This window comes from Erythrolamprus reginae, chromosome 12 (assembly GCF_031021105.1).
Source record: "Erythrolamprus reginae isolate rEryReg1 chromosome 12, rEryReg1.hap1, whole genome shotgun sequence".
In the NCBI taxonomy this organism is placed as follows: Eukaryota; Metazoa; Chordata; class Lepidosauria; order Squamata; family Dipsadidae; genus Erythrolamprus; species Erythrolamprus reginae.
Genome location: NC_091961.1, coordinates 5,705,001 through 5,732,935, shown reverse-complemented (window position 1 = coordinate 5,732,935; position 27,935 = coordinate 5,705,001). Strand labels below are relative to the sequence as shown.

Sequence of the window (27,935 nt, the reverse complement as noted above, 5' to 3'; positions counted from 1 at the left end):
AGAAGAGAAAAGAGAGAAGAGAAGAGAAGAGAGAAGAGAGAAGAGAGAAGAGAGAAGAGAAGAGAGAGAAGAGAAGAGAAAAGAGAGAAGAGAAGAGAAAAGAGAGAAGAGAAGAGAAGAGAAAAGAGAGAAGAGAAGAGAAAAGAGAGAAGAGAAGAGAAGAGAAAAGAGAGAAGAGAAGAGAGAGAAGAGAAGAGAAAAGAGAGAAGAGAAGAGAAAAGAGAGAAGAGAAGAGAAAAGAGAGAAGAGAAAAGAGAGAAGAGAAGAGAAAAGAGAGAAGAGAAAAGAAGAGAAAAGAGAGAAGAGCAGAGAAGAGAAGAGAAAAGAGAGAAGAGAATTCTTTATTAGCCAAGTGTGATTGGACACACAAGGAATTTCTCTTGGTGCATATGCTCTCAGCGTGCATAAAAGAAAAAGATACATTTGTCAAGAATCACGTGGTACAACACTTAATTATTGTCATAGGGGTCAAATAAGCAATGAAGAAACAATATTAATAAAAATCTTAGGATACAAGCAACAAGTCACAGTCATACAATTTTAAGTGGGAGGAAAAGAGTGATAGGAATGATGAAAAAAACTAGTAGAAATAGAAGTGCAGACTTAGTAAAATGTTTGACATTGTTGAGGGAATTATTTGTTTAGAAGAGTGATAGCATTCGGGGAAAAACTGTTCTTGTGTCTAGTTGTCTTGGTGTGCAGTGCTCTGTAGCGACATTTTGAGGGTAGGATTTGAAACAATTTGTGTCCAGGATGCGAGAGGTCAGTAAATATTTTCACCGCCCCCTTTTTGACTTGTGCAGTATACAGATCCTCAATGGAAGGCAGGTTGATGGAATTCACTTCCAGAAGAGGACATGACAGCTGTCAGCCTGGATAGCTTCAAGGCAGGATTGGACAGATTCATGGATGCCAAGTTTATCGGTGGATATTGAAACGGATGTCCATGTGCTGCCTCTATGTTGGTTGAGGCAGGCAGGGTTCCCTTGGGTACCATTTGTTGTGGGTCAAGGGAAAGGGAGGGTTTTGCCTTCTCTTTCTGCTCAAGATCCCCAGGGACAATTGGTGGAACACAGAATGCTGGACTCAATGGGCTTTGGCCTGATTCAGCAGGGCTCTTCTTATGTTCTTATATTCTTCCTCTCTGCACAATTATATTTGGACCTCTAATTTTTTGCTCTCAAGATAAAATCTACTTTAAGTTCTTTAGTAGAATCTGTGTCTTTAAATAGTTTCTCAAGTTGTTGATATCTTGTTTTTTGGTACACAAGTCATACGGCTCTAAACACTTGCAATTCCACATACCTTTATTGCTTATATTCTATTTTTAATCCCTGCCTTTTGATGATTTTGTAACAAAAAGAGAGAGGCAACTCCTGCAGTTTAATTACCAACTAAACCAGCTGCCTTCTCAAAGAAGGAATTCGAGTCCAACGTGATTTGCCTGAAGTAATCTCTGTTGGCTGCTTGTAATTATCCAATTGTCTTCTATGTGCTTACAAATGGATTGCTTTATGATTTATTTTAATAACTTGCCAAGGGTGGAACTTGATTAGCAACCTGGATGGATGGAGCTCTGTGTCCACCCACATTCCCAGCTTTGCCAAATGACATGGAGTCTTAGTATGGCTGATTTTGGGGTGGGAAAAAGAGCAAGGGGTTAGGTTTTAACCTTGGAGAGTTGACCCTGTCACATTGACTGCTACGACTGCCAAGCCAACGGAAAAATGCAGGTGGTATTGCTCCTTAAATAATGCCATCTGAAAACTCTTTCCAACAGACGTGCTTTGGGTTTGTTCAGTTGGTTAAAAAAATGGCGGAGATGGATTAGAGACAGAGATTCCTAGGAGAAGAATCTTCTAAGAATTATTGTAAGAGATGTCGGAATCTTGTAAGAGATTCCTGTAACAATTATCTTGAGGAACAGGGGGAAGAGCTGTAAGCAAATCAGAGAGAGGAAATCTGATCCAAGAGCAGAAATAAAATTATTATTATTATTATTATTATTATTATTATCATCATCATCATCATCATCATCATCATCATCATCATCATTATTATGTCAATACAACTCAGCAAACAAAATCACTATGCTGGATTTTGTATTTCATCACCAGTCGGGCGCTTCCCAAGCACCTAGGACTGTGTGATGTAGCAGCGAATTATGTGTGCCGATCCCAGTAAAGCGGCCTTTTGCAATTGACAGATGGAGATTTTGTCAATTCCGGTGGTTTTCAAATGTCCGCTGAGATCCTTTGGCACTGCGCCCAGCGTGCCAAGTGCCACTGGGATCACTTTCATGGGCTTATGCCAGAGTCGTTGCAGCTCGATTTTTAGATCTTCGTATTTCACTAATTTCTCTGCTTCTCAATTTTGCTGTTTCTTGGATTGCGATGTCGATGATCCATACTTTCTTTTTCTCCACAATCAGGATGTCTGGTGTGTTATGCTTCAGAATTTGGTCAGTCTGAAGTCGGAAGTCCCACAGTAGTTTTATAATAATAATAATAACAATAACAATAACAATAATAATAACAACAACAACAACAACAACAACAACAATAAGAAGAAGACTTACAGTTATTATTATTAATTCAACATACAATGCAAACAATATGTATACAAATCTAATAGTTAAAAGTATAAACTAAAAACCCATTAATTTAAAAAACAGTCAATTTACTCAATCACACCCACACATAACATTAATGGTCAGAACAGGGGGGGCATATACTAGTTGCCCCATGCCTGACGACATAGATGGGTCATAAGGCTTTTGTGGAAGGCGAGGAGGGTAGAGGCAGTACAAATATCTGGAGGGAGCTGATTACAGAGGGCCGGGGCTGCCACAGAGAAGGCTCTTCCCCTCGGCCCCACCAAGCGAGGGACTCTGAGGCAGTGAGGAGGAGCACGCGTCTCCCATACAACCAGCGCGAGGCTGCCTCCCATACACTGTGCCAGAGAGAGAAACCCAGGCTTCTCTGGCAGCCCAGAAAAGCCCGAGATGACTGGGATTAAAGGGGGAATGGCAGGAAACTGGCCGGGCCTTTGTGCCGCTCTCAAATTTCCTGGGAAATTTTTCCGGGCTCGAGTTCTTAAGTAGAAAATGGTTCTTAAGAAGAGGCAAACAAATCTTGGGCACCTGGTTCTTATCTAGAAAAGTTCTTATATAGAGGCGTTCTTAAGTAGAGGTACAATATAAATATCTAAAAATCCAATTAATTTAACTAATTACTTTAAAAACCCTAATAACATTTTAAAATTTCCTATACGCTACGCTGTATAATGTGAACAATCGAGGCCTGCCCTTCCGGGTTTTCTGCAAAGAAAGTAATACTTTTATAAAGCCGCTTCTATGTTCTAGCAAACTTAGGGATTTGGGACCTAACAGTCCCTTAACGGACATAAACCGATAAAGTGGCAGCATTTGTCACCCACTGAATTTTCATGGCCGGATTAGCTGGCTTCCCTAGCTAATTTCTGCCTGCTAATAATGGCCCAGGAATCCTGCTAATGGCACATCCACCCATCAGGCCAACAGCTGTTAATCCTCCTCGCAGAATAGTCTACAGATGATAAACGAAGTAATCTCATTAGTCCGGAGGCAAAGCTTAAAAGGTGAAAAGTTACCAAAAAAAGTAAACAACAGAAGCCTCTTATTTGCTCTCTAGAAACGAGAGCATTAGATTAGCAGCTTTAATGTAATTTTATTTTTTTATTTATTCATTTGTCCAATACATAAATACATAGGAAGAAAAATAGATGTAGTAATATATATAAGGGTAAAAGTGAACTTATAGGAGAGGATATATGAAAGGAAGAAATTTTTTATTTATTATTTTTATTTATTCTTTGTCCAATATACGATACATATGAAAGAGAATAGACATTAAGTAATATATATAATGATAGAAAGTAAGAAAGAAGAGAAGTAGGAGGAAAGGAGAGAAAATGTATGATATATGAGATAAGGAAAGAAGATTGGACAGGGGACGATAGGCACATCAGTGCACTTATGTACGCCCTTTACTGGCCTCTTAGGAACCTGGAGAGGTCAATCGTGGAGAGTCTAAGGGAGAAGTGTTGGGGGTTAGGGGTTGACACAATTGAGTCCGGTAATGAGTTCCACGCTTTGATAACTCGATTGTTGAAATCATATTTTTTACAGTCAAGTTTGGAGTGGTTCGTATTGAGTTTGAATCTGTTGCGTGCTCTTGTGTTGTTGTTGAAGCTGAAGTAGTCATTGACCGGTAGGACGTTGCAGCATATGATCTTGTGGGCAATACTCAAATCGTGTTTTAGGTGCCGCAGTTCTAGGTGAAGGGCTCTTCTGGTGAAATATAATGAAGCAGTGTTTTAAAGCAGAGGTCTCCAACCTTAGCAACGTTAAACCTGCCGGACTTCAACTCCCAGGATTCCAAAGCTTTGCTGGCTGGGGAATTCTGGGAGTTGTAGTCCGCTGGGCTTAACATTGCCAAGGTAGGCGATTCCGGCTTTAAAGTATTCTTCTATTCTTTCATTGATATGTTTTATTCCTATATCTTCTCTTCTTTCTTAGATATATTTTACCATGAGTATATTCTCTATAGCCTTCATTATGTATTTTACTATGTGTACACCCACTAAAACCCTCATTGTGTATTGGACAAAACCAATCAATCAATCAATAAAATAAATAAGTATTTCTAGCAGGAGTACCAGATTCGGTAACAACTTTGTTCTCTATGCCGTCCGCCTGGTAAATTCGCAAAAGTTTTTCTCACCTGGTACGTGTTCATACCCAGACTAGACTGTATTGTTTCTCCAATTCAATTCTATCCCATCCCATCCCATCCCACTCTCAATTATTATTCTATTCTATTCTATTCCATTCCATTCTCAATTACAGTATTATTCTGTTCTGTTGTATTTTCTTTCTATTCTATTCTCTGTTCTATTCTATTCTATTTTAATTCTATTCTATTCTATTCTAATTCTATTCTGTTCTACAATATTTTCTTTCTATTCTAATTCTATTCTATTTTCATTCTATTTTATTTTATCCTAAAACGTATCAGGAAAGACTTAATGAACTCTATCTGTATAGTCTGGAGGACAGAAGGAAAAGGGGGGACATGATCGAAACATTTAAATATGTTAAAGGGTTAAATAAGGTCCAGGAGGGAAGTGTTTTTAATAGGAAAGTGAACACAAGAACAAGGGGACACAATCTGAGGTGAGTTGGGGGAAAGATCAAAAGCAACATGAGAAAATATTATTTTACTGAAAGAGTAGTAGATCCTTGGAACAAACTTCCAGCAGACGTGGTAGATAAATCCACAGTAACTGAATTTAAACATGCCTGGGATAAACATATATCCATCCTAAGATAAAGTATAAGGGCAGACTAGATGGATCATGAGGTCTTTTTCTGCCGTCAGACTTCTATGTTTCTATGTTTCTATCCTAATGTGTGCCAATTGGTATACTGTACATTCCAAAGGACAATAAAGTTATTCTACATCAGTAAAGATCCAGAATATAGAATCATAGGGCCATGGAAAAGCCCTATTGATGTCTTCTAGTTCAACCCCTTGCTCAAGGCCGGAAATCTACGCTATAAATTCTTCTGAACAGGACTAACCAGGACTTAGGAAACATGGCTAGCGATAAAGTAATAACCACTTTTACCACTTTTAACCACTTTTTGATACCCCTTCAACTTACTGTCCACCCACGAGCCAGAAAAGCCTAATCATGCCAAGCATGGAATTTGCTTTCATTGAGCTGTCCACCAAAAAATCCCTTGCTTCCTTATCCCCTCCAATGAGCCTTTCACGTTATCAAAACATATCAGGAAAGACTTCATGAACTCAACCTGTATAGTCTGGAGGACAGAAGGGAAAGGGGGGGACATGATTGAAACATTTAAATATGTGAAAGGGTTAAATAAGGTTCAGGAGGGAAGTGTTTTTAATAGGAAAGATAAACCCAAGAACAAGGGGGCACAATCTGAGGTTAGGTGGGGGAAAGAAAGATCAGAAGCCACGTGAGAAAATATTATTTTACTGGAAGAGTCGTAGATGCTTGGAACAAACTTCCAGCAGACGTGGTTGGTAAGTCCGCAGTCACTGAATTTAAACATGCCTGGGATAAACATAGATCCATCCTAAGATAAAACACAGGAAATAGTATAAGGGCAGACTAGATGAACCACGAGGTCTTTTTCTGCCGTCAATCTTCTACGTTTCTATGTTCTTTTTGGCGGAAGGGCCTCTGTACGAGCATCCCTCCGTTGACTCAGTTTAATAATAATAATAATAATAATAATAATAATAATAATAATAATAATAATTTATTGGATTTGTATGCCACCCCTCTCCGCAGACTCGGGGCGGCTAACAACAATAATAAACACAACATGTACAATCCAATAATAAAAAACAACTCGTTTGTTCTTGGCTGGTGCACCTTCCCAATGAACCAGTGGGGATGGGTGGAAACCACTGTATTCCTACTCTTCCTCTTCGCGCTGTAATTATATGTGGGAAAGACCTTGGGAGATGGAGTGGAGAGATGCTCCCTAGGGAACTGCCAGATAAGAGACAGCATAGCCCGCAGCAGGATAGCGGGTGGGGCAAGAACTCGGAACGGACCCTCCCTGGTTCCTTGGGTTGTATAGGGGATGGCGGGGAAAATGTAGTAAGTAGTTTCAGACCTGATTTCAGCCTTTGGGGGAAACCAGACAGGAAACATAACCAGGTATGCTAATTATATTTATTGTAAAGCTACATTAACAGAATCTTGCAACAAGCCTGAGAGTACAATTGTGATGTGCCATAATAATTAGAAACTTTACATCCGTGCATAGTTTACCCCAATTATAATCCCTGCTAAAGAAGCTGTTCCACTGGTTAATTGTCCTCACTGATAGGAAGTTTCTGGTTATTTATTTATTTATTTATTTATTTATTCATTCATTCATTCATTTGCCCAATACACAAATACATAGGAAGAAAATAAACATGAAGTAATATATATAAGGATAAAAGTGAAAATAGAAGAGAAGATATATGAAAATAAGAAAATATATATGATATATGAGATAAAGGAAAGACAATAGGACAGGGGATGAAAGGCACACTAGTGCACTTATGTATGCCCCTTACTGACCTCTTAGGAGCCTGGAGAGGTCAATCGTGGAGAGTCTAAGGGAGAAATGTTGGGGGTTAGGGGTTGACACTATTGAGTCTGGTAATGAGTTCCACGCTTCGACAACTCGATTGTTAAAGTCATATTTTTTACAGTCAAGTTTTGGAGCTGTTCGTATTAAGTTTGAATCTGTTGCGTGCTCTTGTGTTGTTGCAGTTGAAGCTGAAATTTCTCTCTTGGATTAGTTTCCAGCAGGGGTGAAATGCTACTGGTTTGGGCTACTTTTCCCAAACCAGTAGTAAAACTGCTACCGGTTAACCTGAACCAGTAGTTTAAAATGTGCTTCAAAAAGGTTTCTTTAAAAAGGTTCTGACAATCAGCTGTGCCGTGCAATCATTGGAACATTTTTAAAAAAAATTTAAAGCATTTTTTTACTACTAGTTCCAATGAATAGATAGTAAAAATGCTTTAAAAAGTAAAAAAAAGATCAGCTTTACCATGCAATTGTTGGAACCTTTTTAAAAACCTTTTAAAGCATTTTTCTACTGGTTCCAGAGAATAGGTAGTTTAAAATGCCTTTAAAAGAGTTTTTTTTAAGGTTCCGATGATCAGCTGTGAAAATCAGCTGTTTTGTGGGATCATGGGAAACTTTTAAAAAACTTTTTAAAAGCATTTTTACAACCGGTTCTGGCGAAGAGGTAGTAGAAACATAGAAACATAGAAGACTGACGGCAGAAAAAGACCTCATGGTCCATCTAGTCTGCCCTTATACTATTTACCTTTATACTATTTAGTAGACATGCTTTCAGAGGTTTTTTAAAAGGTTCCGACGATTGCGGGTCCAACTGATTGTCACAGATGATCATCATAACTTATTTATTTCAGCCATGCCCACCCAATCACATGACCCAAGCCGCTTGCTGCTGCTCGGGTTCGGGTTCGGGGAATTCACCCGAACTTCACTGCAAAGTTCGGGCGAGTTCGCCGAACCCGAACTTCATTGGGTTTGCCCAACATTAGTGACAAAGGGAGCAGTCAGCCACCCTCCATCCCAACAGGAAGACGGGCTGTTTGATTAGGCTGTCTGATTACTCTGGTTTTAAAGACAACATTATTTCAAGCGGTGGAACCCATCTGATGGGGTGAGGCCGCTACTTGAAGAAGACAGGCCTGTCCACCCCTTTGCCCTTAAGGGGAGAGGCTTTCGGGCATAGTTCCCTCTAAGCTGAGCCGTGAGCAATCGCTCACTTAAAAATCATCATCAACTCAGAGTTTTCCAAACCTGCCCAGAAGCCGAGAGGGAAAGCGTGAGAGGGAAGGAGAGAGAGAGGAAGAGAGGAAGAGAGAGAAACAGATAGAAAAAAGAGAGGAAGGAAAAGAGAAAGAAAAAGAATGGGAGTAAGGAAGAGAGAAAGAAAATCAAAATCTAGTTTGAAACTAGCTCAACTATTTAAGTGGCATTTTGATATTGATAGAGTTGCCCTATTATGAGCTCACTGTTATAGACACACAGTACAGTATTTTATTTTAATATTCTCTGAGGCAAAACATTTATTTATTTATTTATTATTTCTGTGCCGCCCAGTCCCGAAGGGACTGCCACTCAGACACTATACTTTTCCGCCCACCCCCCCAAAAAATTAGAGGGAACATTGCTTTCGGGTGAGTAAATTTCCCAGGGCGAACCTCCTGCACCTTTTCTCTGATTTTCTGGCTTAACTGTGTGGTTGAATGAATGGTGCAGCTTGAATCACATTCCTGACATCCAGGACCCAAACAATTTACCGGTACTTGATGCGAGGCAGGAAAATACAAATTGCAGTGAGAACACCCAAAGCCCGATAACTGGATTGTTTATTCTTTATTCCCATGAACATTAAAGGGCTGTAATTGGTCTGTTATCACCAAAGGAATCCTGGAAATTGCGAGGGTTATCCGGAAAGAAAGGTTACAAGATTTTTTTTAAAATACAATATTATTATTATTATTATTATTATTATTATTATTATTATTATTATTATTATTATTATTATAGAAACATAGAAACATAGAAGTCTGACGGCAAAAAAAGACCTCGTGGTCCATCTAGTCTGCCCTTATACTATTTTCTGTATTTTATCTTAGGATGGATCTATGTTTATCCCAGGCATGTTTAAATTCAGTTACTGTGGATTTACCAACCACGTCTGCTGGAAGTTTGTTCCAAGGATCTACTACTCTTTCAGTAAAATAATATTTTCTCATGTTGCTTTTGATCTTTCCCCCAACTCACCTCAGATTGTGTCCCCTTGTTCTTGTGTTCCCTTTCCTATTAAAAACACTTCCCTCCTGAACCTTATTTAACCCTTTAATATATTTAAATGTTTCGATCATGTCCCCCCTTTCCCTTCTGTCCTCCAGACTATACAGATTGAGTTCATGAAGTCTTTCCTGATACGTTTTATGCTTAAGACCTTCCACCATTCTTGTAGCCCGTCTTTGAACCCGTTCAATTTTGTCAATATCTATTTGTAGGTGAGGTCTCCAGAACTGAACACAGTACTCCAAATGTGGTCTCACCAGCGCTCTATATAAGGGGATCACAATCTCCCTCTTCCTGCTTGTTATACCTCTAGCTATGCAGCCAAGCATCCTACTTGCTTTCCCTACCGCCTGACTGCACTGATTATTATTATTATTATTATTATTATTATTATTATTATTATTTATTAGATTTGTATGCCGCCCCTTTCCGTAGACTTGGGGCGGCTCACAACACAATAAAAACAGTTTATAAGAAATCTAATAATTTACAATATAAAATATTTTAAAACCCCATTATTAAACAAACATACACACAAGCACACCATACATAAATTGTATAGGCCCGGGGGAGATATCTCAGTTCCCCCATGCCTGACAACAAAGGTGGGTTTTAAGGAGTGCATTGCGAAAGGCGAGGAGGGTAGGGGCAGTGCAAACCCATTAGGAAATAATAATAATTTATTAGATTTGTATGCTGCACCTCTCTGGAGACTCGGAGCGGCCCTGAAGAAAGAATATACACAAAGAATGAATATACAGTGGTCCCTCTACTTAAGAACTTAATTCGTTCCGTGACCCGGTTCTTAAGTAGAAAAGTTTGTAAGGAGAAGCCATTTTTCCCATAGGAATCAATGTAAAAGCAAATAATGCACGCAAACCCATTAGGAAAGAAATGAAAGCTCGGAATTTGGGTGGGAGGAGGAGGAGGAAGAAGAAGAGGACGACAGTCGCTGCCGAAGGAAGAAGGTGAGGTGCTTGTATCCTAAGATTTTTTTATTAATATTGATTGTTTCTTCATTGCTTATTTGACCCCTATGACAATCATTAAGTGTTGTAACACATGAATCTTGACAAATCTATATTTTCTTTTATGTATACTGAGAGCATATGCACCAAGACAAATTCCTTGTGTGTCAAATCACACTTGGTCATTAAAGAATTCTATTCTATTCTATCCCATTCCATTCTATTCTATTCTGTCCCCTCTTATCAGTCCCTTCTTTATTAATGCATGGTCTCCACCTTTTATATCAAAAAGAATCAAGGTAGGGCAGTCTTGAGTTTCTTTATAACTCTCTATTTCAGGACTAAGTTGGTATTTACCTAAGGGCTATCAGAGTCCTCTTTCAAGAGCATCTCTCCATTCCTCTAGAGCTGCTGACCTTTATCACCCAAGTCCACCAAAGAACCTCCACCAGTCCATCTTGCTTGAACCCTAAATCTCTCCCCATCACACCTTAATGAAAACGGTCATCAAAAAGACTGACCCACTGCTATCTTGGTTCTAATTGAGCCGGGGTGGTGCAGCAGGTAGAGTGCTGTACTGCAGGCCACTGAAGCTGACTGTAGATCTGCAGGTCAGCGGTTCGAATCTCATCACCGGCTCAAGGTTGACTCAGGCTTCCATCCTTCCGAGATGGGTCAAATGAGGACCCGGATTATGGGGGCAATAGGCTGGCTCTGTTAAAAAGTGCTGTTGCTTAAATGTTGTAAGCCGCCCTGAGTCTAGGGAGAAGGGCGGCATAAAAATCGAATACATAATAATTGCATTCGTGATTCTGTAACTTTATTGTATTTGCCTCCTATCTACGAGACCACCTTCTGCCGTACGAATCCCAGCGACCGGTTAGGGCCTTCTCCGGGTCCCGTCAACAAAACAATGTCGTTTGGCGGGGCCCAGGGGAAGAGTCTTCTCTGTGGTGGCCCCGACCCTCTGGAACCAACTCCCCCCGGAGATTAGAATTGCCCCCACTCTCCTCGCCTTTCGTAAGCTCCTAAAAACCCACCTCTGCCGTCAGGCATGGGGGAACTGAAATATTCTTTCCCCCTAGGCCTTTACAATTTATGCATGGTATGTTTGTTTGTATGTATGTTTGGTTTTACAAATAAGGGTTTTTTAGATGTTTTAGGATTGGATTTACATGCTGTTTTTGTTACTGTTGTTAGCCGCCCCGAGTCTGCGGCATACAAATCCAATAAATAAATAAATAAGTAAGTAAGTAAGTAAGTAAGTAAGTAAGTAAGTAAGTAAATAAATAAATAAATAAATAAATAAATATTCCTGGGTCAAAACATCCCTCATTGTTTCTATAAAGATTCCATTTTCCTCTTTGAACCCTCGTCTCTTTTCCTCTCCTCTCACGAATAGCAGCTTCTGCAGGATTCAAGCTCTTTCCTGTCAAATGCCTTCTCCTTTTGAGGGCTCCCTTTGTGTGCTCGGAAAAGAAAGAGACACCTATTTAATAAGGATCTTGCTGGCAGCCCCACGCTTATATTTTTCTGATTGGAACTTAACCCTCCGCTGGTCTAATAAATCCATCCGAGGATTTCTCTCCTTGTGATAGCAGCTAAGCTGTAAAGAAGAGAACCACCAGCCTTGAGCAGAGAGCTAAACAAAGTCTTATCTGGGCTCTGCCAGGCCCATCTTTAAACAGAAACATTCCAGAGCTCCTATGTGTCTAATGAAAAGGATGGAACAACTGGATGGATCAGATAATCAGCAAGAAAGGGATTGCTTGAGGAGCAAAAGAGCAATAATAATCTGTCAGCAACTTCCATAATCACAGCCTCCCAGCTGCAGCGAGCTCTGCCGCTGTTGAAACATGGAGAGGTTAAAAATCCATATACAGTAATGAAAAACAAAATCAGGGTTATATAAGGAAATGGGAAATGGCTGTTGTTTTATCTGAAAATACAGTTTAAAAGAAACAAAGTGCTTTTAAGACCTTGCTGAAGGCCAAGCAATTCTGGATTGAAAGTGTTGGTTATGACCTTTAAAGCCCTTCATGGCATCGGACCAGAATATCTCCGAGACCGCCTTCTGCCGCACGAATCCCAGCGACCGATCAGGTCCCACAGAGTGGGCCTTCTCCGGGTCCCGTTAACTAAACAATGTAGGTTGGTGGGCCCCAGGGGAAGAGCCTTCTCTGTGGCGGCCCCAACTCTCTGGAACCAGCTCCCCCCTGAGATTAGAACTGCCCCTACCCTCCTCACCTTTCGCAAACTCCTTAAAACCCACCTTTGTCATCAGGCATGGGGGAACTAAGATATCTCCCCCGGGCCTATACAATTTATTTATGGTATGCTTGTGTGTATGTCTGTTTAATAATGGTTTTTTTAAAAAATATTTTAAATTGTAAATTATTAGATTTGTTATAAACTGTTTTTATTGTGTTGTGAGCCGCCCCGAGTCTACGGAAAGGGGCGGCATACAAATCTAATAAATAATAATAATAATAATAATAATAATAATAATAATAATAATAATAATAATAATAATAATTGGATGGCATACCCATGTCCATCCTCTTAGAACAGTAGCAACTTTAATCATAGCAACTTCAAGACTTTAAGACTTGTGGACTTCAACTCTACAATTCCCCTTTTTGAAGCTAGTCCCTATGTCCTTTTTATATTCTACTTTTTAATGGTTTTGTCCCACCCCACATTTTCTCCAAATTGTGCAGAGTGTGATCAATAGCCAAGCAGCCAGTGCTACCAATATTCATTCAAGTATCCTGTTTCCCCCAAAATAAGATATTCCCTGATATTAAGCCCAATTGGACTTTTGAGTGCATGGCAATAAGGCCAAACACTTATTTCAGGGCTCAAAAAACTATAAGACAGGGTCTTATTGGGGGGAAAACACGGTAAGCTCAGCACATACTTGCTAGCAAATTAAATGTAATAATTCTTTTTTTTTTGTATTGATTTTATTTAACATACAAACATTTAAACACCATACAAACAACATTAAACATTTACAATTTCCTATATGCATAAAAAGTTTATCTTTTACAATTCTATTTACTATGCATTTTTTTTAATTTCTACCCAATTATACAATTTCTCCCACACTCTGTAATAGTCCTTATTTTGTTGGTTTTGTATCTCATATGTTAATTTGCTAAATTTGGCGCAGTCTAACATTTTTTTAATCACCATTTCTTCGTTTGGGGTCTTTTCTTGCTTCCATACTTGTGCAAATGCTAATCTTGCAGCTGTGAGTATGTGATTTATTAAGTAATAATTTTCTTTACTATGTTTGCCTCTAATTATTCCTAATAAGTACATTTCTGGTTTCATCTCAAGTTTATAATCCAATATTTCTTCCATCCATGTCTGAATTTGGGTCCAAATTTTTTTTGCTTCCGTACATCGTCACCAAATGTGGTAGTATGATCCTACCTCTTTTTTGCACTTTCAACATTTGTTGCTTACATTCACATTTATTTTGGCTAAGCGCGCTGGTGCGTAGTGCTATCGGAAAAACATTTTATAGAGGTTTTCTTGATAAGGTGTTGATAGCGTCATCTTATAATTTACTGACCATAATTTTTCCCAGTCTTCCATTATAATGTAATAATTCTTATTGCATCCTGTTCTCTTGATTTAGCAAAAGGTAGGCATGATCTAAACCTCTCCTTTGGTTCTACCAATATGAGTCTTTAGTCCATAATAGATACTCTGGAGCTAAATTCCCCACTGTTGCCATAAGCAGGGTGCACGAGGGACAGATTGTGGCTTCCATCCTTTATTGCAAATCATGCTGCTGGGGCTGATGGAGTCTGTAGTCCAACAGTTTCTGAAGGGCCAGCCTTGCCAAACAATCCCCTTTAGCGAACAACTTCAAAACCCAGGTTATTTCTATATACACAGAAAAGCAGCAATATCTCAGGCTTGAACCAAGTCAAAATTGATTTTGGGGGGAAAAAAGATGAATTTAAGTCTTTCAGTGGGAGACCGTAACATAAATCCAGGCTGCAGACTAGAATTAGGAGGTTGAGAAAATACCCCGGGGAAAAGACAAGGGCAAACCTTTCCGGTCACAATTCAAAGTGTTGGTTATGACCTTTAAAGCCCTTCATGGCACTGGACCAGAATATCTCCGAGACCGCCTTCTGCCGCACGAATCCCAGCGACCGATTAGGTCCCACAGAGTGGGCCTTCTCCGGGTCCCGTCAACTAAACAATGTCGGTTGGCGGGCCCCAGGGGAAGAGCCTTCTCTGTGGTGGCCCCGACTCTCTGGAACCAACTCCCCCCAGAGATTAGAACTGCCCCTACTCTCCTTGCCTTTTGTAAGCTCCTTAAAACCCACCTTTGTCGTCAGGCATGGGGGAACTGAGACATCTCCCCCGGGCATATACAATTTATGCATGGTATGTTTGTGTGTATGTTTGCTTAGTAAATGGGTTTTTTTAAATATTTTAAACTATAATTTAGATTTGTCATGAATTGTTGTATTCTGTTGTGAGCCGCCCCGAGTCTGCGGAGAGGGGCGGCATACAAATCTAAATAATAAATAAATAAATAAATAAACCTATCTCCCTACAGTACCACAATACCATGGAAATCATTGGAAATATTTTTGTTTTTAAAGTAGGAATAAGCCTTGTATTCCCTAAGCTTTGTTCAGTACAGGCTTCAGTGCCCAGCTATGCATTTTTCGCTGAAAAATGTGTTATATAATGTTTGTTGACAAGTTGTCCAAGGCAAATAGCCTAAGAAACTAAAGCAGGTTTCAGCAAAAGCTTAGAGACGGCGTCTCTTCTGTCTTAGCTGGCTGATACCATGGTACGAAGAGGGCAGCTTAGCAGGAAAATATCTTCTTCCGCCCTCAATTTCACTGAAATTGAGTCTCTTTAGTCAGAATCGGGAAAGCTGCAAACGGCGTTCGCACGAACAGTTCAGGATGGTCCAAACATTGCAAATACAGGCCGGTTCTGTTGAAAGAGACTTATTTGAAGCTCAATGTTTAAATGAAGAGTCGCTGGTGTTCCCTGTTCCCTTGGTTGCTTTCTTGCAGATGTTTTATTATCCAAACGAGGTAAAATCGTCATCACTAGTAGCATTGATGATGTTACCTAGTTTGATGGTGTTACCTTTGCATCTGCAAGAAAACCGGAAAGCCCAGGGAACACCAAACATAGAAACATAGAAGATTGACGGCAGAAAAAGACCTCCTGGTCCACCTAGTTTGTAGCTGCCATAGCATAATGTTAGGATAGGATTTGATATCTCGACTTCTGACATAAATGCCTTATACACTCCGATTCCATTAGCCAGGAACAGGACTGCACGTAGGTCACAAAGTGAGTCTGCATTTCTGGTGAAATCTGCTTAGGAAGTGAGTGGCCATAAAGCGGCTCAAAGTAACTCTCCTCGAATAACAAGAATGTAAACAGGACGAAGGCTGTGATAAAAGACCTTGCTTTGTGGTAAACAGGAGATAGCCGTTTTAACAACAAAGGGGCCCAGGAAATTGGCCATGAGAGACATTTGCTCAGTAGAAACTAGTTACGTGCCATATGGAGATGGGAAGGACTCGGAAGTGGTGTCATGTTTCAGAGTTATGTTATTGGATGTTTGTATATCACTTGACATGTACGTATAATCTATCCCATTTGCATATGCCCCCCAATAAAAGGAGGTACACAGCTCAATACTGTGTCATTTCACCCGGAGAGAAATGTGTCCAAGTTTTCTTTCTAGGATTCGCATTCGTGAGTGACCCCCCCCCCCCCCCCATGGCTGGGGTTGCTCTAAGTCCCTTTGAAGACATCGTTCCCCTCGGGGACTTTGCAGCACCCTCACTGGTCTGCCCTTATACTATTTCCTGTATTTTATCTTAGGATGGATCTATGTTTATCCCAGGCATGTTTACATTCCGTTACTGTGGATTTACCAATCACGTCTGCTGGAAGTTTGCTCCAAGCATCCACTACGCCTTCAGTCAAATAATATTTTCTCATGTTGCTTTTGATCTTTCCCCCAACTAACTTCAGATTGTGTCCCCTTGTTCACTTTCCTATTAAAAACACTTCCCTCCTGAACCTTATCTAACCCTTTAACGTATTGAAATGTCATGTGTTAAAAATGTTTAACATATTTAAACATTCCATAGTCCTCTTCCTCCGTAAACCCCACTCCTTCTGGGACTGATGATATTACCTAGTTGAGTCGTAAAACGTCTGCAAATTAGCTCGGAAGCACCAAAGACCTCATACCTTTTGGCACACCTGAGCAAAAAAAGGTTTGCCGTCACTGGTATAAGATCTCCTGCTTCAGCAGGGGGCTGGACTAGTAGATCTCCAAGGTCCCTTCCAGCTCTGATTCTCTACACTATTGTTTCTCAACCTTGGCCAAGTTGAAGTTGTGTGGACTGGGCAATGTATGGACCTACCAGCAGTGAAGGGCTGCCAAAAATTTTACTACCACACTGTGGGCGTAGTTTGTGCAGGACGCCCTGCATTTTCTTTCAATGTCTTTCAGTGCAAATTGGGTGCTCTGGGGTGGAGCTCAATATTCGCTATCCCACTGTGTTCCCCCCCCCTATCCAGGCAGCAGCCCACACCTGGACCTAGCCGGCTGGGGAATTCTGGGATTTGTAGTCCACACATCTTCCACTTGCCAAGGTTGAGAAAGGCTGCTCCACAGGGAATTGCACAGATTATCCTGGAAAGAACTGTGGAGTCCAGAAGAAGCAATGAGTCCACCATTTTTTCTTTCGGTGGAAGGTCTTAAGCATAAAACGTACCAGGAAAGACTTAATGAACTCAGCCTGTCTAGTCTGGAGGACAGAAGGGAAAGGGGGGACATGATCGAAACATTTAAATATGTTCAAGGGTTAAATAAGATTCAGGAGGGAAGTGTTTTTAAGAGGAAACTGAACACAAGAGCAAGGGGGCATAATCTGAGGTTAGTTGGGGGAAAGATCAGAAGCGACGTGAGATAATATTATTTTACTGAAAGAGTAGTAGATGCTTGGAACAAACTTCCAGCAGATGTGGTTGGTAAATCCACAGGAACTGAATTTAAACATGCCTGGGATAAACATATATATCCATCCTAAGATAAAATACAGAAATTGTACAAGGGCAGACTAGATGGACCATGAGGTCCTTTTCTGCCGTCAATCTTCTATATTTCTATGTTTCCTTTTGGTACATACTCAGAGCATTTTTAGCAAAGCTTTGAATTAGGTCATTCCAAAGAGTTTTGGAAAGCTTGCAGGTTATCTCAAGTGTGCAAAAGTACCAGCCTCTAAACAAAAACAAACAAATCCCAAGAGTTTTCAGGGGAGAAAAATAATCATTGTTCAGAAAGGGAGAGAGAGAGAATTACCTTCAATGAGAACAGAGTGTTCCTGGACACTCAATACTGAGTATCTGTTAAGGGGAAATCAGAAAAACAAGAGGAGCGGAATAACTTGAAAAGGGATGTGGCTGGTTAGCAGAATGCCAACACAAGCAAGCCTCTTGCAATGTCTTGTCGAAAAATGCTTGTCACGTCACATTTCTTAGACTTTCTGAGGACCAACAGGGATTGTTGCTTGCCCAGAAGCAAAGTGGCATTTATTCATCACTCCTAAACTTTGTCGGACGATGCACAGTTTATGATTGTGTGAGAATTAAAAAAATAGAAACATAGAAGACTGACGGCAGAAAAAGACCTCATGGTCCATCTAGTCTGCCCTTACACTATTTCCTGTATTTTATCTTAGGATGGATCTATGTTTATCCCAGGCATGTTTAAATTCAGTTCCTGTGGATTGACCAACCACGTCTGCTGGAAGTTTGTCCCAAGCATCTACTACTCTTTCAGTAAAATAATATTTTCTCACGTTGCTTTTGATCTTTCCCCCAACTAACTTCAGATTGTGTCCTATTGTTCTTGTGTTCACTTTCCTATTAAAAACACTTCCCTCCTGGACCTTGTTTAACCCTTTAACATATTTAAATGTTTCAATCCTTTTCACTTCTGTCCTCCAGACCAGTGTTTCCCAACCTTGGCAACTTGAAGATATCTGGACTTCGACTCCCAGAATTCCCCAGCCAGCATTCGCTGGCTGGGGAATTCTGGGAGTTGAAGTCCAAATATCTTCAAGTTGCCAAGGTTGGGAAACACTGCTCCAGACTATACAGATTGAGTTCATTAAGACTTTCCTAACATTTGAAAATCCCTCCAATTTAAATAAAAGGCCACAGAATAAAGCAACTTATTTCAAGAGAATCTAAGAATATCGCAGAGGTTAAACGAAGCTACGTGCAGAAGCAGCAGCAACAGTACTGTACATTGGATTAAAAGATAAGGCAGCGTGAAAAGAGCTTTGATAATTAAAGATGGATCTAGAATCTAGAATGGATTGGCTACTATTTAAAAAGGCTCTCAGCTCTCAGCATCACATCTATGAGCAGGAACAAGAAGCATATTTGTTCACCTTGTTTTTACCTTTTTTCTGAAGTTTTGTTTCAGGGTTGTTGGGGTTGGGGCTTTTTTTCTTTTTGGAAGCTCTATTTCACAGGCTCTTTTTTTTCAAAGCTTTGTTTCCGAGGCTTTTTTTCAGCCTCTGAAACCTTCATTTGAGAGGCTGGGCCACATTTGGAGTATACGATGAACCCAAATTTTCACCCTCTTTTTAAAGAGGAAAATTTATTTATTTATTTAATTGGATTTGTATGCCGCCCCTCTCCGAGGACTCGGGGCGGCTCACAGCATATACAAAAACAGGACAATAATATACATCCAATTAATACAATTCAGTTAAAAAAGTAAAACCTATCAAACCAATCATTCAACCCTTCCTACTTAAAACATTCATTGGTCAGGGGGAAGATCTAAAAGTCCCAAGCCTGGCGGAAGAGATGAGTTTTTAAGCTCTTTCAGAAGGCGAGGAGAGTGGGGGCAGTGCGAATCTCTGGGGAGGGCTGATTCCAGAGGGTCGGGGCTACCACAGAGAAGGCTCTTACCCTAGGTCCCGCCATCCAGCATTGTTTGGTTGATGGGACCCTAAGGAGGCCAAATCTGTGGGACCTCACCGGTCACTGAGATTCGTGTGGCAAACGGCAGTCTTGGAGATAATCTGGTCCTATGCCATGCAGGGCTTTATAGGTCATAACCAATACTTTGAATTGTGCCCGGAAACAGATTGGTAGCCAATGATGGTGAGATGTGGGCATTTTTTGGAATGCCCAAGACTGCTCGCGTGGCTGCATTTTGGACGAGTTGAAGTTTCCGAACACTCTTCAAAGGTAGCCGCATCTTATTTTTATTTATCTATCTATCTATCTATCTATCTATCTATCTATCATCTATCTATCTATTTATTGGATTTGTATGCCGCCCCTCTCCAGAGACTCGGGGCGGCTAACAGCAACAGTAAAACAGTGTACAATAGTAATCTAATACTAAAAACCATTAAGAACCCATTAATATAAAAACCAAACATACATACATACATACCATGCATAGAATTGAAAAGACCTAGGGGGAGAAAAAAGTCTTAATTCCCCCATGCCTGGCGGCAGAGGTGGGTTTTAAGTAGCTTACGAAAGGCAAGGAGGGTAGGGGCAATTCTAATCTCTGGGGGGAGTTGGTTCCAGAGGGCCGGGGCCACCACAGAGAAGGCTCTTCCCCTGGGTCCCACCAAGCAACATTGTATACTCCCCCCCAAAATTTATTTATGTATTTATTAGCTTTCTATGTCAACCTTATCCTGAGACTCAGAAAAAAGGCTGGAACTGACCTGGAGCTTCAAACAAACGAACAAAAAAGCCCCTGAAACAAAGCTTCATTTAAAAAAAGTCTCTGAAATGGAGCTTCAGAAAAAAAACCCTCCGAAATGGAGGTTTCAGAGGCTGGGGAAAAAAACCAAGAAGCAGAACTCACAACCAATGAGCCTGCTGCTAAAATTCACCTCTGGGGTTGGGGGTACTCTGGGAGGCCAATCCACCTGCCCATCAGCTCTTTTCTTATTTTCCTCCCCAAAAACTAAAGTCAAGGGAGAGGGGCGGCCTACAAATCTAATTAATAATAATAATAATAATAATAATAATAATAATAATAATGTACATCTCATACCCCGGTGCGTCTTATCGTCTCAAAAATAGGGTACTGTACTTAGGATCTCTTGCTGAACTAAAATGTGTTAACGGTATTACTCCTGGGGGGGAAATGACACCGCAAAATACATTTTAAATCAGCCCAACTAGGTAAAATATCACAGGCTGCATACATCTTTTATGTATTTATAAGTGAATACTACCAAGCGGCTAGGAACTGCACTCACAATCTCAATAAGATAAGAAAGGGTTTTCTGATGCAATGGCCAGTTGACTAGGTGAAGAATTTTGGTGGCCTCCCTCCTCCAATTCCACCCAAATTCCAAGTTCCGAACCTAAAACACTCCCCATTTCCAGACTGAGAGTTGCAGGAGGATGGGTGAATGCATATGTGCAAGACATGTTTCAAATTCTAGTCTGACTCAGAGGATCACAGCAAATTATCACAGATAATCCCCACTCGGTTAAAGACCTTGGTATACTTGGTATACTAATAACAAAAGATTTAAGTGCCAAAGCCCACTGCAACAATATAGCCAAGAAGGCTTCAAGAGTTGTAAACCTAATCCTACGTAGCTTCTGCTCTGGCAATCTCACACTACTTACCAGAGCTTACAAAACTTTTGCCAGACCCATCCTCGAATACAGCTCATCTGTTTGGAACCCATATCGCATCTCAGACATTAACACCCTTGAAAATGTCCAAAGATACTTCACCAGAAGAGCCCTTCACTCCTCCACTCGAAACAGAATACCCTACGAGACTAGACTTTCAATCCTGGGCCTAGAAAGTTTAGAACTAAGACGCCTTAAACAAGATCTAAGTATTGCCCACAAGATCATATGCTGCAACGTCCTGCCTGTCGGCGACTACTTCAGCTTCAACCACAACAACACAAGAGCAAACAACAGATTTAAACTTAATATTAACCGCTCCAAACTTGACTGAAAAAAATATGACTTCAGTAACTGAGTTGTCAAAGCATGGAACTCATTACCGGACTCCATAGTGTCATCCCCAAACCCCCAACACTTTACCCTTAGATTATCTACGGTTGACCTATCCAGATTCCTAAGAGGTCAGTAAGGGGCGAGTACAAGTGCACTAGAGTGCCTTCCGTCCCCTGTCCTATTGCTCTCCTATATCTCCTATTCCTTTCTTCTATTCCTATATCTCTTCTTCTATTCTTTCATTGATATGTTCTATTCCTATATCTTCTTTTCTATTATTTCTTAGATATATTTTACTATGAGTATCTCCTCTATAACCTTCATCATGTATTTTACTATGTGTATATAGATATATACCCACTAAAACCCTCATAAATAATAAGTGCACGGTTGGGTGAACAGGTAGAGTATTCTTTTGAGTATAAGGCGCACCATTTTCCTTCCTAAAAGAGGCTGAAAATGCAGCTTTTTTCCTCCCAGCCGTAACTAGGTGCTAACAATCTTCCCAAATCTTCCCTATCTTTCTTTTATTTCTTTCGTTCTTTCTTTCGTTCTCTATCTCAAGAGATAGAGATGCGCAGAAGCGAAAACCCCCAGAAATCGTGCGCACACGGGGGGGGGGGGAAGCTCCTTGCCCTTTCCGGTAGGGCCGGGAATGGTAGCCCACTCCTGTCCCCAGGCTTCAGGAAGGCCTCTGGAGCCTATGGAGGGTGAAAAACAGTCCAACAGGCCTACCAGAAGTTTCTTTCCAAACTTCCGGTAGGCCTGTTGTCCTATCCTGAAGCCTGGGGAGAGTGAAAAATGGTCCAACGAGCCTACTGGAAATTTGTTTCCAAACTTTTTTCATGCCTTTTTTAATAAAGTCAGAGCTACAGTTCTTGGCTTACAAGCCCCCTCAAGGACTTGTCTTAGAAAGACGACTTCCTCAGAAGCAATTAATTAGGTTAAATGAGAACTTGAAAAGCTAGCAAAGCCAATCCTGAGGGCAGCAGGAACTAGCTCTGAGGTCTCAGCGGAATCATCTTCTCCTGACCAAGACACCTCTGGCATTAGATCTGTGACTGCCAGGGGGCATAAAAGTACAGTCATGTCTAAACATCTCTAAGTGTCGGAAGATGGAGAAGTGGAAGTCTTCCATGTCGCTTGGTGACGTACCTTCACAATGCAGCATTCCACATGTGGTCTTACCAAGGCCTTGTAAAGTGGTATTATATCAGAAAAGACTTCATGAACTCAAACTGTATAGTCTGGAGCAGTGTTTCCCAACTTTGGCAACTTAAAGATATTTGGACTTCAACTCCCAGAATTCCCCAGCCAGCGAATTCTGGGAGTTGAAGTCCAGATATCTTCAAGTTGCCAAGGTTGGGAAACACTGGTCTGGAGTACTGAAGGGAAAGGGGGGGACATGATCGAAACATTTAAATATATTAAAGGGTTAAATAAGGTTCAGGAGGGAAGTGTTTTTAATAGGAAAGTGAACCCAATCTGAGGTTAGTTGGGGGAAAGATCAGAAGCAACATGAGAAAATATTATTTTACTGAAAGAGTAGTAGATGCTGGGAACAAACTTCCAGGAGACTGTGATTGGTAAATCCACAGTAACTGAATTTAAACATGCCTGGGATAAACATACAGTGGTACCTCTACTTAAGAACTTAATTCGTTCCATGGCCAGGTTCTTAAGTAGAAACATTCTTAAGTAGAAGCAATTTTTCCCATTGGAATCAATGTAGGAGCAAATAATGCGCGCAAACCCATTAGGAAAGAAATAAAAGCTCGGAATTTGGGTGGGAGGAGGAGGAGGACAGTCGCTGACGAAGGAAGAAGGAGAGGTGTGCGCCCCCTTTTGCCTTTCTGCGCCCAGACACTCCAAGAGGCAACCTCGCGCCGGGTGTATGGGAGGCAGCGTGAGGGAGTCGCCACAACGAAATGATTTATTATCTCTCCAAGTGCCCAGAGAAAGGAAAATGCTACGTTTGCTCTGGGCAGCCAAAGCCTCCTTAAGCACCACTAAAAGGCTCCTCTGGCAGCCCAGAAAAGCCTGAGATGGCCGGGATTATAGGGGGGATGGCATGAAACTGGCCGGGCTTTCGTGCTGCTCTGAAATTTCCTGGGAAATTTTTCCGGGCTCGGGTTCTTTATGTAGAAAATGGTTCTTAAGTAGAGGCAAAAAAATCTTGAGCACCCGGTTCCTATCTAGAAAAGTTCTTAAGTAGAGGCGCTCTTAGGTAGAGGTATATCCATCCTAAGATAAAATATAGGAAATATTTTATTTATTTTATTTATTTATTTATTTTGTCCAATACACAATAATACACCATGAAGGTAATAGAGGACACCTTCGAGGAAATACAATTAGAGAAAGAATAAAGGAGAGAGTATAGGATAAAATAATCAATGAGAGAACAGAAGAAAGATATAAGGATAGAAGAGAAGATATATGGGAGTCTACGGAGAGGGGAGGCATACAAATCTAATAAATAATAATAATAATATAGGAGAGACAATAGGACAGGGGTCGGAAGGCACTCTAGTGCACTTATGCCCGCCCCTTAATGACCTCTTAGGAATCTGGAGAGGTCAACCGTGGACAGTCTAAGGGTAAAGTGTTGGGGGTTAGGGAATGATACTACGGAGTCCGGTAATGAGTTCCACGCTTCAACAACTCTGTTACTAAAGTCGTATTTTTTACAGTCAAGTTTGTAGCGGTTAATATTGAGCTTGAATCTGTTATGTGCTCTTGTGTGGTTGTGGTTGAAGCTGAAGTCGTCTTTGGCAGGCAGGACATTGCAGCATATGATCTTGCGGGCAATACTTAGATCATGTTTAAGGCGCCGTAATTCTAAGCTTTCTAGGCCCAGGATTGTAAGTCTAGTTCCGTATGGTATAAGAGTATAAGAACAGACTAGGTGGACCAGGAAGTCTTTTTCTGCCATCAATCTTCTATGTTTTGAGAAACATAGAAACATAGAAACATAGAAGACTGACGGCAGAAAAAGACCTCATGGTCCATCTAGTCTGCCCTTATACTATTTCCTGTATTTTATCTTACAATGGATATATGTTTATCCCAGGCATGTTTAAATTCAGTTACTGTGGATTTACCAACCACATCTGCTGGAAGTTTGTTCCAAGGATCTACTACTCTTTCAGTAAAATAATATTTTCTCATGTTGCCTTTGATCATTCCCCCAACTAACTTCAGATTTTGTCCCCTTGTTCTTGTGTTCACTTTCCTATTAAAAACACTTCCCTCCTGAACCTTATTTAACCCTTTAACATATTTAAATGTTTCGATCATGTCCCCCCTTTTCCTTCTGTCCTCCAGACTATACAGATGGAGTTCATGAAGTCTTTCCTGATACGTTTTATGCTTAAGACCTTCCACCATTCTTGTAGCCCGTCTTTGGACCCGTTCAATTTTGTCAATATCTTTTTGTAGGTGAGGTCTCCAGAACTGAACACAGTACTCCAAATGTGGTCTCACCAGCGCTCTATATAAGGGGATCACAATCTCCCTCTTCCTGCTTGTTATACCTCTAGCTATGCAGCCAAGCATCCTACTTGCTTTTCCTACCGCCCAACCACACTGCTCACCCATTTTGAGACTATCATTTCCTATGGTATAAGATAGCCAGCCAAATGGTAGATGGACCAGGAAGTCTTTTTTTGCCATCAATCTTCTTTGTTTTTCTATGTTTCAAAGGCAGCTCTGATTGACAGATGGTCTTTTCCCTCCTTTGTTTTGTGTTTTTCTTTTTGGGGGGGGGGGGGTGTTGTATTGCTCATGTCACTGGAGTCCTGCCCAGGGCCCCTCCCTCCCAAGTGACATTCCTGCCCTTCCCCTCCAACATGTTTGCACAGGAGGGCAGCCGCTCCCATGCCAGGGTGCTGAGCCAAAGCAGAAAAGTACAATTGCCGAGTGGTGGATAGATTTATTTTGGTGGGGGGGGGGCAGAAGCGAAAGAAGGAGGCTTCTGCCACAGCAAGCTGTTGCCTTCAATGCCCCCCTCCCTGGATGGTCAGGAAAAGCAGGTTGAAATGTCCCTGCCAACAGAGGCTGCTAAAATAAAAACCACGATTGGTTCAGCATCCTCAGCAGAAGGCAGCCCACCGGCAGAGCCCACGCGAGCCGCCTGTTTGCCACTCACTCACGTGGCCCCCCCAAAGGCCAACGTTCCCGGCTGTCACGTGGAGTGGCACAGAGCCCCCACCTCCTCAAGGCAGGCACACACAAACACACAAACACACAGGTGTACACAGTCGTCCGGATGTCCTCAAGGGTTTTCTCCCAAGTCTACAGGCAGAAACATCTGGATCTCTGTCGGCCCCTCCTGGGGGGCTTTCACACACACACACCCCAAACACACACACTTGGCTGCTTTCAAGAAAATACTCTTGTGCAAATACTCTGCTTGTCAGACCAGAAGGCAACACCGGGACATCGGCGCACCTGCCCTCCCTCCCCCCGCCCCCCCCTGCAGGAAATCTTGAACTCTTCCCAGGGCCTGCCAGCTGACGATCTATGAATCATCTGTCTGTCATCCATCCATCCATCTCTCCTATATCTCCTATATCATATCTACTATTCTTCTACTCTATTCTTCTTATACTACTCACATAATATCCTTCTGTTCTCTAATTGATATATTCTATTTCTCTAATATATTTTACTCGAGTATAACCACTGTAACCTTCATTGTGTATTATTGTGTATTGGACAAAATAAGTAAGTAAGTAAGTAAGTAAGTAAGTAAGTAAGTAAGTAAGTAAGTAAGTAAGTAAGTAAGTAAGTAAGTAAGTAAGTAAGTAAGTAAATAAATCTATCCATCCATCCATCTATCGCTATCTCCCCCACCTAACTACCTAACCTATCCTATCCATTTATCTACTCTATCTATCTATCTATCTATCTATCTATCTATCTATCTATCATCTATCCTCCTACATATCCATCCATCCATCCATCATCTATCTATATCCATCTATCATCTATGTATCATCATCTTCTATCTGTCTGTCTGTCTTCTATTATCTATCTTTCTATCCTCTCTCTCCCCCATCCTCTATCTATCTATCTATCTATCTATCTATCTATCTATCTATCTTCTTCTTCATCTTCATCATCATCATCATCTATCACCTACCATCTATCTATCATCTCTCTATATCTGTCTGTCTGTCTATCTTTCTATCTATCCTCCCTCCCTCCTCCTATCCACCCACCCTCTAGCTATCATCTATCTTTCTATCATCTATCTATCTATCTATCTATCTATCTATCTATCTATCTATCTATCATCTATCTATCTATCTCTCATATGGCGCATTCTCCCTTCCACCTCTCACAATACTAGACAACACAGTATCAACAGTAGAGACCTTCAAATTTCTAGGTTCTATCATATCTCAAGACCTAAAATGGTCACCTAACATCAAAAACATCATCAAAAAAGCACAACAAAGAATGTTCTTTCTGCGCCAGCTCAGGAAGCTCAAACTGCCCAAGGAGCTGCTGATTCAGTTCTACAGAGGAATCATTGAGTCTGTCATCTGCACCTCTATAACTGTCTGGTTTGGTGCTGCAACCCAACAGGACCGACACAGACTTCAGAGGATAATCAGAACTGCAGAAAAAACAATTGCTGCCAATCTGCCCTCCATTGAGGACCTGTATACTGCACGAGTCAAAAAGAGGGCGGGTAAAATATTTACTGACCCCTCGCATCCTGGACACAAATTGTTTCAACTCCTACCCTCAAAACGTCGCTACAGAGTACTGCACACCAAGACAACTAGACACAAGAACAGTTTTTTCCCGAACGCCATCACTCTACTAAACAAATAATTCCCTCAACACTGTCAGACTTTCTACTAAATCTGCACTTCTATTCTACTAGTTTTTCTCATCATTCCTATCACCCATCTCCTCCCATGTTGACTGTATGACTGTAACTTGTTGCTTATATCCTAAGATTTTTATTAATATTGCTTCTTCATTGCTTATTTGACCCCTATGACAATCATTAAGTGTTGTATCACATGATTCTTGACAAATGTATATTTTATTTTATGTACGTTGAGAGCATATGCACCAAGACAAATTCCTTGTGTGTCCAATCACACTTGGCCAATAAAAATTCTATTCTATTCTATTCTATTCCATTCTATTTTGGGAAAGACATAGCAGATCAAAATACAAACTATGAAATATAAACAAGGTTCCTCTGTTCCTTCTGGAGAAACCATGATTCAAGGAATGGCCGCTTTTTCGTGTCCACCTACATAGTGCAATTTGAATGTTCTGATCTCATTCTCAGACGTGATGGCAATAACACAACGAAACAAACAGGGATTTGGAAAGAAGCCGATCACCTGTTCAAACAAATTGAACAGGAGGACTTCCCTAATCTCACGTTGTAGGACTCCCACACAATATGTGCCTATGGCAGGAATTTGTATGAATTAAGTCCAACACGAAGCAAGTTG

General features: G+C 40.9%; 2 protein-coding genes across 4 annotated transcripts in view; one reads left to right on the top strand and one right to left on the bottom strand.

Moving 5' to 3' along the window:
- The window catches only part of POLR3D (RNA polymerase III subunit D), a 112,311-nt gene that overhangs the window by 38,703 nt on the left and 45,673 nt on the right, over positions 1 to 27,935 (top strand). The gene's annotated exons all lie outside the window — the stretch shown is intronic.
- PHYHIP (phytanoyl-CoA 2-hydroxylase interacting protein) overlaps positions 1 to 27,935 on the bottom strand; it is a 60,335-nt gene that overhangs the window by 19,740 nt on the left and 12,660 nt on the right. The window lies entirely within an intron of this gene.